This window comes from Pelobates fuscus, chromosome 4, assembly GCF_036172605.1.
Source record: "Pelobates fuscus isolate aPelFus1 chromosome 4, aPelFus1.pri, whole genome shotgun sequence".
NCBI classification, from domain to species: Eukaryota; Metazoa; Chordata; class Amphibia; order Anura; family Pelobatidae; genus Pelobates; species Pelobates fuscus.
The window spans coordinates 46,202,503-46,220,347 of NC_086320.1; the positions used below are offsets into that span (position 1 = coordinate 46,202,503).

Sequence of the window (17,845 nt, forward strand, 5' to 3'; positions counted from 1 at the left end):
AGTTTATTTAAAAAATATTTATATAAAAAAGTGTCTTTTTTTTTCTTTTCTTATAATGGGAGGTTACATTTTGAGGGCCTATAGAAAACAAAAATGAATGTGATTACACCATATTTATCTGTATGATTCTGGAAATAAATGTGCATCAGATTATTATAATGCTATAAGATGTTTCTGGAAATTCTATTGACTTCAAGGGACCTTTTAGTTAATTACTTGGCTTTTTATATTTAGCAGACATCTGTATTGCTTTTGACGTGTATGTATTCATAATACATCAATCCAAATATTACTCTCCTATGGAGAAATGCCTGTTGACCATTACATTGTAAGTAACTAAAATAGTTAAACCTTTAAAAAAAAAAAAATGTATAGCAAAAATTTAAGTCACCTTGGCCTGGAGCAAGCATCTGTGTGACCACGTACATTATCACATAACCAGTTTAAAACTGTTTTGTATAGTACATTTAATTAATTTTAGACATAGTTGCTTACAAAAGTTAAAAACTGTGCTACCAGAGTGTCCTAAAACTATACCTTGCAAAAATGTTGCAGCAAATGGTTTTTTAGATTATTTCATTATTCCACAATCAGTCAAGTCATTGGTAAAACTTGGTAATCAATAGAAAAGTATAATACAGGTATCCATAAACATGACATGAGTGAAACAATGAAAACTTTGATGTTGAGTATGTTTTGTTTTTTCCCCCTGTTTTACTGCAGCCATGCTAGAGACTGTATAGCAATAGTTGGGGCGGGGGCAGAAAGCACAGTGGTAACTGCGTAAGATTAAAGTGAGATAATTTAGAGGGCATTCGAGAAAGCTGAAAGATAAATAAAAGCAGCTCCTCAAGGATTATTAATGTATTAGGTTTTGAGGTGGAAGCTAGGGGAGGTGGGGATAGGTGGTAATGTCAGTGCTATGATATCTGGAATAATCCAGGCAGAGTCAGGCCTTGTGAGCATGGTCTATGCCATGAGTATGGCAATTATTGTGTGAATAAACAGAAACATATAAATTGCATTAATCATTAGGACAAGTCCATACAAAAGTTAGAGGAATTAAAGAAATAAAAAAAACAATTAACATATAGGTAAAAAAGTCCCAAGCTGTGGTTTCAGGTACAGATGTGGTTGGAGCTGCGGGGCATAGGCCTAGATTAGCCAGGACAGTGTCAATCTCTGCTGCATCTGTCACACTATGTTCATGAGTAGACGTGGTGAGCCACATCTGTATTTCACCCCTTTAAGGGGGAAGGATTAATGTCAGGGGTCAAAGAGACTTCCTCCATTGTAGGGTTGTGTGTGATAGATCCGAGAAAAAGGAGAGTTCCATATTTTCGAAATGGTGAGTAGTTTTCCCCCTTGTGGCTGTCATGAAGGCTGTCTTGTCCATTCTGAAATTTAATTGAAAGATCACCTGTGGGTATACTGTTGGTCTGCTTTGGTTTGGGCAGGCAAAACATGCTGTCAAGCTGCATTCCTTTGCTCTGGAGGTAATCAGGCTTTTTTGTTTTCATCCCCATCATGTCTCACTTCTCCTTTGTCTGCACCAGAATAAGTCACTTAGTCTGTGCAGTCTTTTGTCCTGATGTTGGAGCTCCACAGACCTATGTCTGTTCAGGCCAAGAACTAGTTTCGCCCCATCATTTAGTTTTAATCTTCTTTAATTACAGGGTCCAATTTTGCATCTACAAAAAAAGCTTTGCTTTTTGGTACACATTCAATGTAATTTTTTTTTTACATATTTTCATTCATATATATTTGAAAAAATATATTGTATGCATGGGAGATGAATAAGGAAAGTGAAATGTGAAAATGATGAATACAGACTTAGAAATTCTATCTTTAAAGGAGCACTATAGGGTAAGGAACACAAGCATACATATCTGACCCTAAAGTGTTAAAACCACCATCTAGTCCCCCTTACCCTCTCTTGCCTCCCTATATATACACTAAAATCTTACTTATATTTAAGCCCAAAGCTGCTGGTTTTGTCCCTGTTTGCCTCAGAACAGCAAGCTGCCAGCTGACTTCATCAGAAGTGTTGTTCTGAGACAATCACAATGCTTACCCATAGGATTGGCTGAGACTGTGAAGGTGGCAGATCAGGGGCAGAGCCAGCACAGGTCAAACACAGCCCTGGGCAATCAGCATCTTCTCATAGAGATTCATTGAATCAATGAATTTCCATGAAGAAAGTTTAGTGTCTGCATGCAGAGGGAGGAGATACTGATTTTTGTGATTCAAACTAGGCAAGCAGCTTTAGCAGCCATCTAAGGAGTGACCAGTTGAGTTATAACTAGGCTGTAATGTAAGCACTCCATCCTCTCAGCAAAGTTGTTCTGGTGTCTATAGCGTCCCTTTAAGAGAATGGTGCATCCCACACCCTCGGAATGAATAATTAAGTGAATACCATAGAGGTCTGTTAAATATTAATTGCCTTTTAATATCTATCATCTTTCTATCTATAAAAAAGGAAGCATTCCAATGGGAGTTTGTTATGTCTGTGCATGATGTGTTAATTTGTGCTCAAGAGGTATGAACTATTAGAACATTTATATTATGTAGCCACATGCAGCCCTTCTCACCCTATTCTCTACCTACAGCAATTTCCAAACTTGCTTGCAATCATATTATATGCTAGTGGTGAAACTCTTGTATTTATATTTCCAAAGGACAGAGATGGATTCACATAAAACCTGTCCTAATCCAGAAATAAAGAATTCACTCACACGATCAATCCATATGTATACTACTACTGTATATGTATACTACTACTGCTGAATAGTATCTTAAAACATTAAATAGGTTATAAATCCATTCCCTCCCTCTCCCCCCCCCCACCCCTTGACGTGAACAGTAAAATCTGTGGAGGGAATGTATGAAAGTGAACTTAAAGAAAAGTAATGTTTTCTGAGGACGAAGTACTAAGAGTGTAGCACAGTAGGAGCATTCCTTTGGTTTCCATAGCGAACATTTCACTTTTAGAACTTTGACCTATCATTGCTTTTTATGTCTAAACCCTGAATGTTGAGTGCTTTCATACTGTAGCTTTAGTGTTTAATTTTTTTTTAAAAACATTAATAAAAGAAAAAGACAGGAGCTTAGAATTTACTTTAAAGAATATAGAAAGCGCTAGGATGATATTTTGCTTTTATATGCATATTTATGTACAGTATCAATATCCATATAATCTTATCCCCAAATGGAACATTTCGGAATACACATCTAAGTAAGCAGGAAATTAAAAACATACATTGTACCAGTTTTATGGATTATAGTATTTTATCATCATGCAAATACTGATGGCCATGAGCTTTATTGTGATTGCCAGCACAACGCATGCTCTTTAATATGAGCAGTAATTTTAGCAGGAAAATAGGCTTTCAAAAGGCAGATAATGTTTATCTGCACGGACAAAAGACATATTCATGAATCATTTCACAGAAGCATTTACATGAGTGCTTTTTTCATGAATAACAACAATGCCTGCTGATCCGATTGCTTACTTAGGGCTTTATTAATTTAAATATTGCTTTAAAATGATCATATGTTGACATTGTTTATTCAAGGATACTTGGCATTACTCTAAGATTGCAAGCTATTGTGTATTTTGGTGAAAGTATTTTTTTATATATATTGCCACTTTTTTGTAATTAACTCATGCTGTAGGTTGCTCTTATACCTAAGTAACTCCATATTGAACTATATCTATGACCATGTTATAGATTCTGAGCTATACCGTTTTTCTTTATATTGTTTTGAATATTTTTATTCAAGGTACATTCAGAAACAGCACAAACAAATAAATATTTCCTGTCCTAATGTGTTTTATACCCCACCTCCTATAGACTGTAAGCTTATTTGAGCAGGGTCCTCTTTAACCTATCGTTCCTGTAAGTTTTCTTTCTAATTGGCCTATTTATAGTTAAATCTCCCCTCTCATAAAATTGTAAAGCGCTACGAAATCTGTTGGCGCTAACTAAATGGTGATAATAATAATAATAATAATAATAATAATAATAATAATATCATCCATACAACAAAGTAAGACCCATAGGCAAATACGGGCCACAAAATTGTAAAAGATCATAAAAGAAAAGAAAAAAACCCCAAAAAAGTTATACAAAACATTTTGACTTTTCATTTGTAACAGTCTGTCTCAATAAAGCAAAACGTCCAATACACCCTTTGTTTTTTAAACAATACACAATAGATAAAAAGGAAAAATGGAAAACAAGAGAGAATCGAGGGAGAGATTGAGAAAAAAAAAAAGGAGAAGCACAAGGATATTCAGTATGGGCAAACTATCTGATCTTATGCAAACAGATAGAGCAGTTAAGGAGCTGGTAAATAATTTTGCAATGAGGGAACCACATGTTCTTGTATTTTTGTTTAGAATCAATCAACCTTGCAGTAAAGTACTCCATATTCCTTGTGAACTTAATCTTAGTATAAAAGGTGTTCCATGCTGGGTGCCAAAGATTTCCACTCTTGCCACACAAATTTAAGCAGCAATGCATATTCTTTCCTTAGTGTTGGAAGATTAGAAACATAAGTAGAACATTACAGGTCATGTATGTACACATGACTATACTAGTGTAGTTGCCTGCAAAGTTAAGTGCTTCCTTGTAAACACCAAGTAAACATTTTATAAAAATACCATTAATACCTAATATTGTTCCTCAATCTCAATCATGCCAGTTGTACCTTTTTATAACCAGGGATTTGGCATAATTTTACACTTTAAATTAATAGTGGGTTTCTATTTGTCATACTTGTTGTTTAGTGGTTTGGCCTATATAATTACAAGCTATATTTATTCCCTTCCCAATAAAAGCTAATTATTCAGCTCCTCACTTGTACACACTGCAGAAACACTATTCGAAAAACTAAGAATTGGGCTCTTGATAGCTTTGCAGTTTGACTGTTATCAGTTTTTTAAGAAGTACCATTCATAAAAACTGGCAAATGGAATTGCTGCTGGGGGCTGAACCACATATACTGTAAGACCCTGCTGGACAAGATCGAATCACAAAGCCCAACACAAGAGGCTCGTTTGGGTCTGTGAAATGTTCTTATATAACTCATTTATTGATGCATATTTGCAATACATTACCTCTGCCAGCTTGGATCTTGAGTTTGGTTGCAGAGATATAAGACATTTTCATCATGAGTTTCACACTTTTTAAGTAGTAGGTCTACTAGATCATAGAAACATAGAAACAGAATGTGACAGCAGATAAGAACCATTTAGCCCATCTTGTCTGCTCAATTTTCTGCAAAGTATTAAGTCATTTTTGTTTTTATCATGTAATATTCCAGTCTTTTACTAATCTGGAGTCCACTGATGTATGGATCTATTTTATGAAAACCATCTATGTCTCTTCTTCATGAATGCACTGCATGAGTCTTCAATCAGGCATGATGATTTTTCATTCTCTGGGTCATTTTCTGACACTAAGGATCAATAGAATAAGATCTTAAACATTCAAAGCTCCCTAAAATTATATAACAATTTTCTATTGCTTTCAACGGCAATAATGATATTTAGATAAAAATATGTTGAAGGTGACTTTGTTGATAACAACTGTAAATCACAGTCTAATGTAGAATATTATTATTTTTTTAAAATGCAGCATTTGTGTTATATAAAATTGGCTAAAAAAAAAAAAATATATATATCCTGAACCATGCAAGTTATGCTTGTGACCATTTTTTGTGATTGTTCCTTACTATAAGGCAGTTGCATGCTGGTATTGCTATATATCTGTTGTATGCCAACATCTCATTAAAAATATAAATGACACACAAAATGATTTAAAAAATGTCTTTACTAGGTTTTTTAAAATGTACAGAAACATATTCAATGTGTAGTACATACCATGAGCTTGTGTTCTATTCAATGAACAGTTGCATCATTTCTGGTATCAAAATACCGTATATACTCGAGTATAAGACGAGTTTTTCAGCACATTTTTTGTGCTGAAAAACACTCACTCGTCTTATACTCGAGTCAGTTGTCTGTATTATGGCAATTTTCATTGCCATAATACAGACAAGGACCGGGGGCTGTCAGGAAGCTGTAACTTACCTTCACCGCAGCTCCTGTCCGCTCCCTTCTCTCTCCTCCGTCCGTGCAGCTCCCAGGTCAGCTTCCTCTGCAACTCTCGCGAGAGCCGCGGGGTCAGAGCGTTGCCACGGGTTACCGTGGCAACGCTCCGCGCGGCCGCGAGAGTTGCAGAAGGAGCTGACCTGGGAGCTGCACGGACGGAGGAGAGAGAAGGGAGCTGACAGGAGCTGCGGTGAAGGTAAGTTACAGCTTCCTGACAGCCCCCCTCCTACAGCCCATCCACTGGACCACCAGGGAGTGAGAGCCCCCCTCCCTGGCCAGCTAACAAGCAGGGAGGGGGGACGAAAAAACTAATAAAAAAAATAATAATAATAATAAAAAAAAATAATAACATAAAAAAAATATATATCACAATAATAATTAAATAATAATAATTAATAAAATGCCCACCCCCACCAATGCTCTGCACTCACACACACACACACTGCACTCACACACACTGCATTCATACACACACTCATACACACACTGCACTGCATACATACATACACACATACACACACTGCATTCACACTGCACTCATACACACACTGCACTGCATTCATTATATACACACACTGCATTCATACACACACTGCATACACACTGCACTCATACATACACACATACACACACTGCACTCATACACACACTGCACTGCATTCATTATATACACACTGCACTCATATACACACACTGCACTGTATTCATTATATACACACTGCATACACACTGCACTCATATACACACTGCACTCATATACACACACTGCACTCCATTCATTATATACACACTGCATTCATACACACACTGCACTCATACATACACACTGCATTCATACATACACACTGCATTCATTATATACACACTGCACTCACACACTGCACTCATACACATACTGCACCCATACACACACTGCACTCATATACACGCACTGCACTCCATTCATTATATACACACTGCATACACACACAGCATTCATATACACACTGCATTCATACACACACACTGCATTCATTAAAATAAATACTGTAAATAAATATTAAATTAATATAATTTTTTTAGGATCTAATTTTATTTAGAAATTTACCAGTAGCTGTTGCATTTTCCACCCTAGTCTTATACTCGAGTCAATAAGTTTTCCAGTTTTTTGGGGTAAAATTAGGGGCCTCGGCTTATATTCGGGTCGGCTTATACTCGAGTATATACGGTAAGAATGTTAAAAAGTGATTTTACATTTTTCTTTTAAGTCCAGTTTTGTCATATCCCATAAGAGATTTGCCTGCTAAACCTCCTAGGAACTGTACCTTCTGAATTGCATACTTCTAGGTATTTGATATTAAATGATTAGCAATGTGCATCAAAATTCCACAGGGAACTATGAATCAATCTGTGTATGCAGTTTTAATGCTACTTACAAATACACTGCAAAGGGAATTTAACAAAAATTGGTGATGCTTCAATGATGCAATTATTTGCGTAGAATACTTCTTGGTGGCTTTGTGAGCCACCCTGAGATCAGACCCTGACCAGTCAAATGCCCTATGTTGTTATGAATGGGTTGTGTATCCAGTATCTCTGGCAAGGAGAGAGAACCTTTTGAATCCTCAAGACTCCTTAACAACACATAACTTCCTAGTGTATCAGTCCCGGAGACTACTTGACAGGTCATCATATAGGAAGGTGAAATTGAATATCGCAAACCCAGACCCACACCCCCCACCAATCAAACACTGATACTCTGAATGTATGCATCAAAAGTTCAGTTTCATTAATAACTTCTTATAGCAAAATGAATCGTACTAAAAGTCATTGCCCAGCCAACAATACATCAGCAAAACATAGCCCCCATGTCATAAAAAAGGCAATGACACATATTGTAAACATTATTATAATGATGTAATGCCACATAAATATAAACAAAGTTCAACATGATTATTAAGAGCATCCTTGTATGGTTATACCTACATACCCCTACACCCCTGAGGTTCTGAGCCATAGACAGGCTCGAAAACCCACCGCCATTATAACCAACTAAATTAGAACAAATAAACCAACTTCCCTAACTGTTTTTAATTAAACCAGAGACAATTTTCTCCCTATCATTCCCCTCACCAACCCCGCCACAGTGGTTAAATGATGATGAAAACTAAACCACCTAACCAAGGGAGGGAGGAACCAACCTAGTTTGGTGAGTTAATTAAATATGACAGGGATAAAAATGGCAGGCCTGTATATACTAGCCCTGCCCCTAACCCTACCTGCCAATCCTCTGCCATGTTCACTTAATCCTGCCTGCTAGCCCTGTCAAGGCCCCCTTTCCCTAAACTGAGCATGCTCCATGGAGCTACAACATGTGTCCTGGCAAGAATTTTCAGTTTTTCTGAATTTATACTGTTTTGATTTTCAAAATATTTTGGTTTATGAAAAATTCTGACAGAAAGTTTTTCAGTTTGATTTAAAATTACGTGTCGGGGGGCGCGGAGCCAGCAGCCACGCGGAATGGACATGTCCCTTGGGAGCTCCGTTCAAGCCGGGGAAAGATAAGCAATCATTGCCCAAAAAACAGACCACGTCAACCCCACCGACTTACCAAGGTAATGGGGCGAAAAAGCAAAAAATACCAGGTGGAAAAATACCCATCCACCGCCGATATCGGCAAACTTCTATGGAGGCCGCAAGCATCCTCCAGGCCAGTCATGGCGCCGCTCTCCGACGCACCCTCCCGAACAACCAGTGAAGACTCACTCTCAAACCTGGAACTGATGATGGAGACACAGAGAGCAGGCAAGCCTAAGGCACAGGGCAGCCCCCCAGTCACTGAAGATCGACTGAAAGCCCTCCTTGATGATCTACGCCGACATATCGCGGCAGACATCAACTAATTGAAAGAGGAAATCCACGGGGTGTCAGTGAGACTGCATGACACAGAAATCAGCACAGCAGCACATGAGGCTCGCATTAACAGCCTGGAGACCGAGCTGACAAAGACAAAAAAACAACCTGACCCAAACCCAGCACCAAGTTGCAGCTATGGAAGATTGCAGGCGATGGAATAATGTAAAGATAAGGGGCCTGGCTGAGAGCGTTACAATGGCAGAAATCCCCCACCTCATTCGACGACTGCTTTCCAGCCTATTTGCTCCAAAACAAGCCAAAGCCATGATGTTGGAGGGGTACTACAGGCTACCACAACCGCAGACAAACTCCCAGCAAACCAACAGGGATGTAATTGTGCGTTTCCTGCATGGCCCAGACAGGCAGGCTTTCCTATTAGTGATCCGCAACACCTCCCCATACCAATTTGAGGGACATTCCCTGCTTTTCTATCCTGACATATCCTGGGCCATCATGACATGGCGGAGGTCCCTAAAACCACTAACCACAGTACTGATACAGCATAAGAAACCCTACAGATGGGGGGGCACCACAAAGCCTTCTGATCCCTAATGAGACTGGGACTCTGAAAGTTACCGACATCTCTGAAATGGGCAACATACTCCAACAACTCGGACTCCCCCCCGCCGAGATGGGGCCGCAGCCACCAGCGCCTAAGTCAAAGCCACAGGCATGGGACTTGGCCACAATCCGCCCGTTTGTCCCGACTACCCAAAGAAACAACACCGCTGCCACCGGGACAGCTTGAACATTCTATACTACCACACAATGTGTACACCAATGCTATTATCCAAGTTCATGTTTAATATATTATACCTTTTTTTTTTTTTCAATGATTAGATACTTAAATCTGCATAATGTGTGGTCTGATACATGTCCTTAGAGACACGTACAACCAAACTCTCACTTGCTGGCTCTGGGGTCTACATACCCCTCTCTCTACCCCCCACCTGAATCACTGATTTCAGCATTAAGTTACATATTAGAGCGGGTGTTCGCTTCTTGTTCTATGTTTACAAATGTTCATACCCTCATTAGTTGTTCACAAGAGGCTCATGGCCTTGCCTGCCGCATGGCAACAACGGATCTTACCGATGCCACTCCTAAGAAGGGTTGTCGGCTTAGTTCAGCTGAGTTGATCAGCTACTGTTTTATATATATCTTTAGTGTAACACCCTCAGACCGGGTGTAACCCACAATGTAGATAATGATAAGCTATACTGGTTTTGCCATACAAAGTTGCTTTTCCTGCTTTTTCATACGCCTTACCTGTAAACCTGATGGCACAAACCCTCCAGTACACATAATCCGGTCTCTGGGTTACTTTTAGACTTGCTAGAGATATCCTGTTTTATTGCACTCTTAAACGGAATACAGCTCAACTATTTTCCACTACTAACAATACAAAAATGTGCCGGAAATATGTTTGCCATACCACTGTTCTATGTATAATGAAACGCCTGCATCATCTGTTGTGGCAATGCAGGTAGCCTGTATACAACATGTACAAAAATAAAGATTTTAAAAAAAAAATTACGTGTCAGTTTAAGACATTGTGGATCAATCAAAAAAATAGCTGGAGAACCCCTAAATTTAAAAAAAAAAAGTGCCTACTGTGTCCTAAAAAAAAAAATACACCAACCGTCAAACTATAAATTGGTAATTTAAAGGGGTTAGTAGTCTGCAAGGTCAACATTTTTCGATTCTTCCAAATTGATATGGTTTAGATTGTCTACATTTTTCAGTTCTAAAGAATTTTGTCCACAGATTGATATGAAATTTTGAAATTCAAAAGTGCACCCAATCAGTCAAAATTCTGCTTAATTTCAATTTGGACCAAACTGATTCTCCAAGTCTAATTATTACTAACCAGAGTCCTAATTTATGCAAGCATGCAAGACAGGAGGGAACATGGAAAATTGTCTGCACCCACTGGAATTGCTGACTCTATGCTTCACCCACTTGGTCACCCTTCAATATGCTTTCTCGTGCCTGCCCATGACCAAAAAGGTAAATAATTGGAAAGGATGACCATACTTAATACCACAACTGTTTGAGATGTGAGAGATCGAGATCCTCTACTTCTATCATATAGGGGCACCTCACATTTTGACATCCCTGTCACACATATACATGACTTCTCACTCATGCAGCCTGCCACACATGCACACAGGTCCCATCAGTATAAAGTCCCTAAATCATAACAAACACAATTCCAACATACAAAATTATAGCACATGTCTAGTATACCACATTCAGATCCCATTATACCCAAATGCGGTCACACAATATCATAACTCCTACTGCTCACATTAACCTCATATAAGTAAACACCACACACATACAGAACTCCAAAAAGGTGTCCAGTTACACATACAGAATTGCTTAAAAAGAGAAAAAGAGTGCTATAGAAATATATGACATATAGAAATTGGTAAATATTGCTAATCTTTAAGAATAGAAGTATATTTAAAGTGTAAATGTTGATGGTCAAAGCAACCAAATGTACAATGTTCTCAAATGCAAATACATCCAAACTAATTTAAAAAATATATAAAATTGTATGCAGAAAGTATTTCTTTTTATTGTAGCTAGTAGTCTTTGGAACTGCCAGCTTCTGGTGTGTAGTAATATCAGAAAAGTGGTCTCACTCTAAATCATACATTTTTAATGTGAGCTAAACACAAATGAATATATTTTGTTATGCACAATGCATTCTATATAATCACAGCAACATTTTTGAACCTGTTCTTTATCTATTTTTTAAGGACTAAAGATGAACATCTATATATAGTAAGCCTACATGTTTGGTTGAATTACGTTGTAATACATTTTCTGATTAGTAGTAATGCTGGTAATTATAATGATGATGGCAACTATAATGAAATTAATTATTAAAGCAGCCTTCCAGTGAAACATACGTTAAATTGTGGAAATTTTGACTGCTTTTTTTTTTCTTAAATGTGAACTCAACAAGGACATCTGCCCACCATTTGCTTTTACATCAATCTTTTAGCTAAAACATGTGAACAGCTTGCTACTGTGTCTGTATTCACACATTTCCCAGCTTGAACGTAAGAGGAGAATCAATTCCAGCTTAGCACATGCTGGTATGTTCTTGTATGGGGCTATCATGTGTGGGATAAGTCCACCCTTTGTTCGAAACATCATGAATAATTATGGAGTAGTAGCTGGCCTTAGAAGTTTGGAAGGCTAAATATAGCAGATATGAAAATGGGTAGTTCTATTATTTCTTAAAGATAAGTAACTTTTTTTTTTCCAGCTGACTCCACCAAGGTCATATATTGGGAGATAAATGTGTATTAAAGTTAAGTTGAGTATTTCACTTGTAATGTAGAAATACTGGTACTTACAATATCACTAAATAACATACACAATGAGCAATTAATAGTTGTTTTTTTGTAACTATTATTCTGAAAGTCCAGGATGTCATTAGTTAAGATGCATGATGTAATTTTTTTTTATATCCCTTCATTAAACAAATTTTATATTTCTTAATATGGTGGCTTGCCGAACAGAAAATATTCAGATCTATTCATTTTTTTATAGCAGTCTTATAATTATAATTGTTTAAACTCTATACTCCATAATGACAATGCAAAAACTGATTTTAAAAAACTTTGCAATATTTTAAATGAAATGTCACATTGACATTATTATTCGGGTGCTATGGCACTTGCAATTTAGTTGATGTGCATCCCATTTTTCTGGCTCATATTTGAGATGTTTCTACACATTCAATAGTGTCTGTGGAGAATTCAATTTACTGTAAAGGTTCACACCTGTCTGTATAAAGTCTAATAGATGTAAATATGTATCAAAGCAAAAACCAAGACATCAGGACAACGGAACTGCCTGCATAGCTCAGAGACAGGTTGTGTCAATACACAGATCTGGGGAATGCTACAACAATGTTGCTGCATTAAAGTTTCCCAAGAGCACAGTGTCTCCCTTTCAGGATCTTAACTGATGTGGAGTCCGATGTTCAGAGCAATATGCTCACCCTTGCAAATAAACCCGGACCAAGGTGACCAGATAAGAAGCCACCTGGGCTATGAGTCTGTGCATGGAGGCTGTGCAGGATATAGCTCCAATTCGCAGTACAGGTAAGGACAAAAGCAGAAGGATAGTCAAGGATAAGCCAAATTCAGAGATCAGGATAAACAAGGATAAGCCAAAGTCAGAGGTCAGGATAGACAATGAGAAGAACCAAGGTCAGGAGCCATCTGGAGAACACTGGATCAAGAATGCAAATACAGGAACCAGAGTCAATGAGCTTACAAAGTTCCTAGGTCGAGGCAGTGCTTACATAGCCAGCTACTTTATCATCTGCTTCAGGTGGGCTAGATAGACTGGAGCTGCCACAGGTAAAGTCCAGCACCCAGTGCTGGAGACAAGGCGAGGATAAACATTAGGCAGAAACAAGAACTGAAGTGTTGCCCAGAGGCAAGACAGAAGGACTCAGGCAGAAAGAGTCCAGAGATCAAATCCCCTGTTGGGCACCTCTGGGGTGACCACATCTGGCTGTCTGGATGTCACAGTGAGAACCTTGACAGAACACCCTATGGGTGTTAACTGGTTGCTCAGAATTACCTTCTTCCTCTGAGAGGTCGAATACATTTTCTGGCAGGAGGTATGTTCTCCCATAGGCATCCATGCCATACGGACTTCTCCCAGATCAGTGGGAAACACAACACCTACAGTATCCTTTGCTTTCTTAGTTCTCGCAGGGGAGGTATTTGCAGCTTGCAATGCTTTTTCAAATACTTTGATATCCTGCTTACGTACAACTGTGCCATTAGAGGCATACGTGCAGGCAGGTGACAGAACTTTCTTGGCAAGGCAGGAAGTGGTTCGCTTTAATAGGAATGTCTTCACGAAGAGGTGCAGATGTCTGAGGAATAGAAGGTGGAGACTTCTCAGGAGTATTGGGTATGTTGTTTACCATAGTCTGGGTACCCTTTTGTGTCCTGGAATGTGGGCAAGGCTGGCAGAAACCTTGGCAGTTTCCAGGCTGTGTTGCTGGGATGACAGGATGGGTCCCTAATGTACCCAATAGAAGAACTTTTGGCCTAGGTGGACATGTTGGGCAGAGAGAGATGATGTGGACTCTTTCTCCACAATAAAAACACAGGCCATGGACTCTCCTATAGTTTCTTTCCACAGCAGGCAATCTGGTGCGGATGAATCCGAGTTTATTTTCCTGGTTTGCCTATGCTCAAACACTCCGTACCTTTAATATTAGACCTATATTTGTCTGTCTGTCTATCTATCTATGCATCTATCTATCTATCTATCTATCTATCTATATCACTGATGTGTGTGTATGTGTATGTTTTAAAGGGATTAGACTAGTGCAATGTGGGTTGATTACCCTTTTCCACAGGTTTTTGAGGGGCTGACCAAAGGCTTTTTGCTACCTCTGAACAAAATTGTGTTATTTTCACGTGTGTACCAAATGCCACCACACATACTCTTTCTCATCTACAAATAATTCACAATCACATATAAACATACAACATTATCTACACATGCACAGATATATAGCTAACTACTCACAGACACACATGCTTAGATGCTAACACACATACACCCACTCAATCATACATACAGACATACGCACAGACACTCATACATACACATATACTCACTCATAGTTACATTTACAGACAATCAAGTTCAGTGGGCCCAGGTGCCCATGTCACAAAGTGGTGAGTTATAGCTCATACTTGGGCAAGAGCCATAAATAGCACAGGGAACACAATATTTTTTTTTTTTTGAATAATCACTTTTTTGTTAAGGTGTGGACAAGATAAAGCTTAGACTTGCAGGCCCGTATTAACAACAGAATGCAAGAATACAATGTAAGAACAGTATATAGGAACACAATATTTCAGTGCAGTGTCAATTTGGCATGGACTGTGGTTATTTATTGAGGTTTTGTAACTGAATCGGCTGTTTCCTTAATGAGTGTAACCTAAAAGTGCCACCAGGATCCCATGGAATGCACACAGGTCCCTTATAGACCATCCCTCACAACAGACATTAGTAAACATGAAAAATGTCTAGTGTTGGTGACTGGGTAATGCAGAGTACGAGTAATTCATTTTTTTTTCTGCTTACGTATGACGTTAAATCATGGAACTCCACCGAGAGCTAGTAAATTGTGGAATTGCCTACCAGACATAATTCTGCAATGCCACACTGCAAGTTTATTTCATTATGTCATGCTTCATTAAGTCTACATATGTTCTATGTATCATATTTGTACCATAGGACATAGTAACTATATTTTTATATATTAGTTCCTATGTTATAAAGATTGTTCATTAGAAATATAGAATTGTAATTGATTTGTTGGAAGATCAGCTTGTACATATTTCCTCTTCTTTATTATTCAATCAATGACATAACCTTTTGAACGCATCTATATTATATTTTCATACATCAGATGAAAGCGTTGTATACTATTTATATCCAACAGTTAGCAGCTTTATTGCAGTTAATACATCCGATGAAAGAGTTACATGTCACTTGCTTTAATTAGTATAAAAATAGTATATCTGCACAACAAATCATTACAAAAAATAATTAGATCTGACTTTGAACACTCACTGACTTTGTGTTCAAAATGCCACCAATTAAGCCTAAGAGAGGGTGCAAACTGAACTTTACTCAAGCAAGTGTATCATGGGCGTTTATGGAACAGAAAGAGAGTAAGTATCATTCTGACATACGCAATAACATGGTTTCTATTTAACTATTTCCAAAGGTGTCCAATTCTCACTATAAATGCAGTAAAAAGAAATAACTCAAAATATGTTTGTATAGTTCGCTTAGGTAAGATTTTGGCAAATAACATAATGTCAACAATCAGTAACAATAGGGGACGTAATTTTGACATATAGATTGAACCTTGCCATGTTTTTGGAAGTACAGAGATTTGTGCTATTTGAGCATGTAGGTGAAGGAAGTTACTGTTTTGAAGGGTGTTGCATATTTGATAAAGTAGGGGTTAAGGATGTTTGAATTGTTTTCAATAATTAATAATGAAAGCATCTGGGCCTGGGCTCTTTTGCTATGGAGGGCTGTTTGAGAGATAGCTCCAGTTTGTCTTGTGTTATAAGGGATTCCAGATTGCAAGTTTCATTGTAGTCTAGGCATTTCAGTATGTTTTCCTGTTTTTAACTTATTCAAAAATTCATTTCTTACCCTAATAAAACAAAGCTTAATTTGCATGACAACCTGCACTATACATTACATGGCATACAGTTATAGTTAGTGATAGTATAAACAATCAAACAGTACAATATTCAGTAGTGTCTAGCTCAACACACATGTGGGGTATCCCCTTCACCCACACCTTGTTATTAACTTAAAATAAATATACAATAGGTGTATAACAATGTAGGCTGAAATACAAAAGGGGAATAAACAGTAGTGCAGGTTAAATCTCATATAATAATAGGTTTATATCATGTGATCTGAGCATACTCACAAGGATAGAGCCATAATGTCACCTGGCTCTAGTGTGAATCTCCTTAGAATCCTTAGGGAAATCCAAACCCTACTTCAAGTTGGGGGGAGGTTGTTAGGGTGGTATCCCCTAAAAATGATGAAGTAGATGGTTCCAAGATAAAAAAAATAATCGAATTTATTAAATCAAAATAAAATTAAGATGGAAAATCAATAGTAAAAGCAACAGTGCTAGTCCAAGTTACCAAGACGCGTTTTGACCAATTCTGGCTTCCTTAGTTGGTGTATGAAACTTCTCTGTGTATTTGTGGCATTTTATATACCTCTCAAATCTTGAGTTTGTGCACACAGCACCTATTTGCGCAGCCTCTTTTTGTTCTGTTTGTCTTAAGGATTTTTACTGCCTGAGCAGCAGTGGGGGGCTGTTTTGCTGCATAGTGAGTACCATTTTGTTTTGAAATTCCATGTATTTTTTCTGGAGTTTTTTTTCCAGAGCCTCATATCTTTTCTTTTTTTTCAATTTCATCTCTTCTTTCCCTATTTTTCTAGCAAAATTGTCTCCTCTCCAGTCTTTTCAAACTAGTTTAATGGCACAAAAGAAGAGGTTTCCAGGTTTGTTTTATCATAACATAATTTGAAATGGTGCGAGACACTATTCTATTTCCGTTTCCAAGTTTTTTGGTTCTTTTCTCTCCACCTTTATAGTCCTTTCGTTGAGTTTCCTTGACCTTTTCCATACAATGTTGAAATTTTCTTTCATCATAACCCTTTTCTATAAATTGCTGCTTGATTCTATTAGCTTGTACAATATAATCTGATTCTTGTGTGCAGTTTCTCCTCATTCTTAAAAATTGACTTTTCGGAGCATTGGTCCCAACTATTCTTCTCAATATAACTATTGACATCGACTTCTTTAAAGTAACTTTTAGTTTGAATCTTAGAATCTTGGATGCAAATTAAAGTTTAAAATAAAGCAAAATAAAGCAAAATTGCAGGCAGTATATATTTCAAGTATTATGCAAACATTGCATAATATTGCTTATTAAATATGGAGCAGACCAGTATAGACATTTGGTACACTTTTTAAAATAATTTTGCAAGGAATAGAAATTTAGTTTTAACTGTCTTCTTTTCCAAACAAAACATAACATTCTAGTACAAATAAATAAATCACCTACTTATCTCAAACAATATTGAATTACAAAATTCTAAAGCTCTCTTTAATACAATTTCATTAAATGTACCCATGTTTATAACAAATTTGTAACTATGTTTTGCTGTCACCTTAATACAGTATTCACAGTATAGCATTCTATACATATAATGATGTAATAT

At 37.5% G+C, this 17,845-nt stretch overlaps 1 protein-coding gene across 1 annotated transcript in view; it reads left to right on the forward strand.

The window, feature by feature from the left end:
- CSMD3 (CUB and Sushi multiple domains 3) overlaps nucleotides 1-17,845 on the forward strand; it is a 1,213,223-nt gene that overhangs the window by 1,153,287 nt on the left and 42,091 nt on the right. The gene's annotated exons all lie outside the window — the stretch shown is intronic.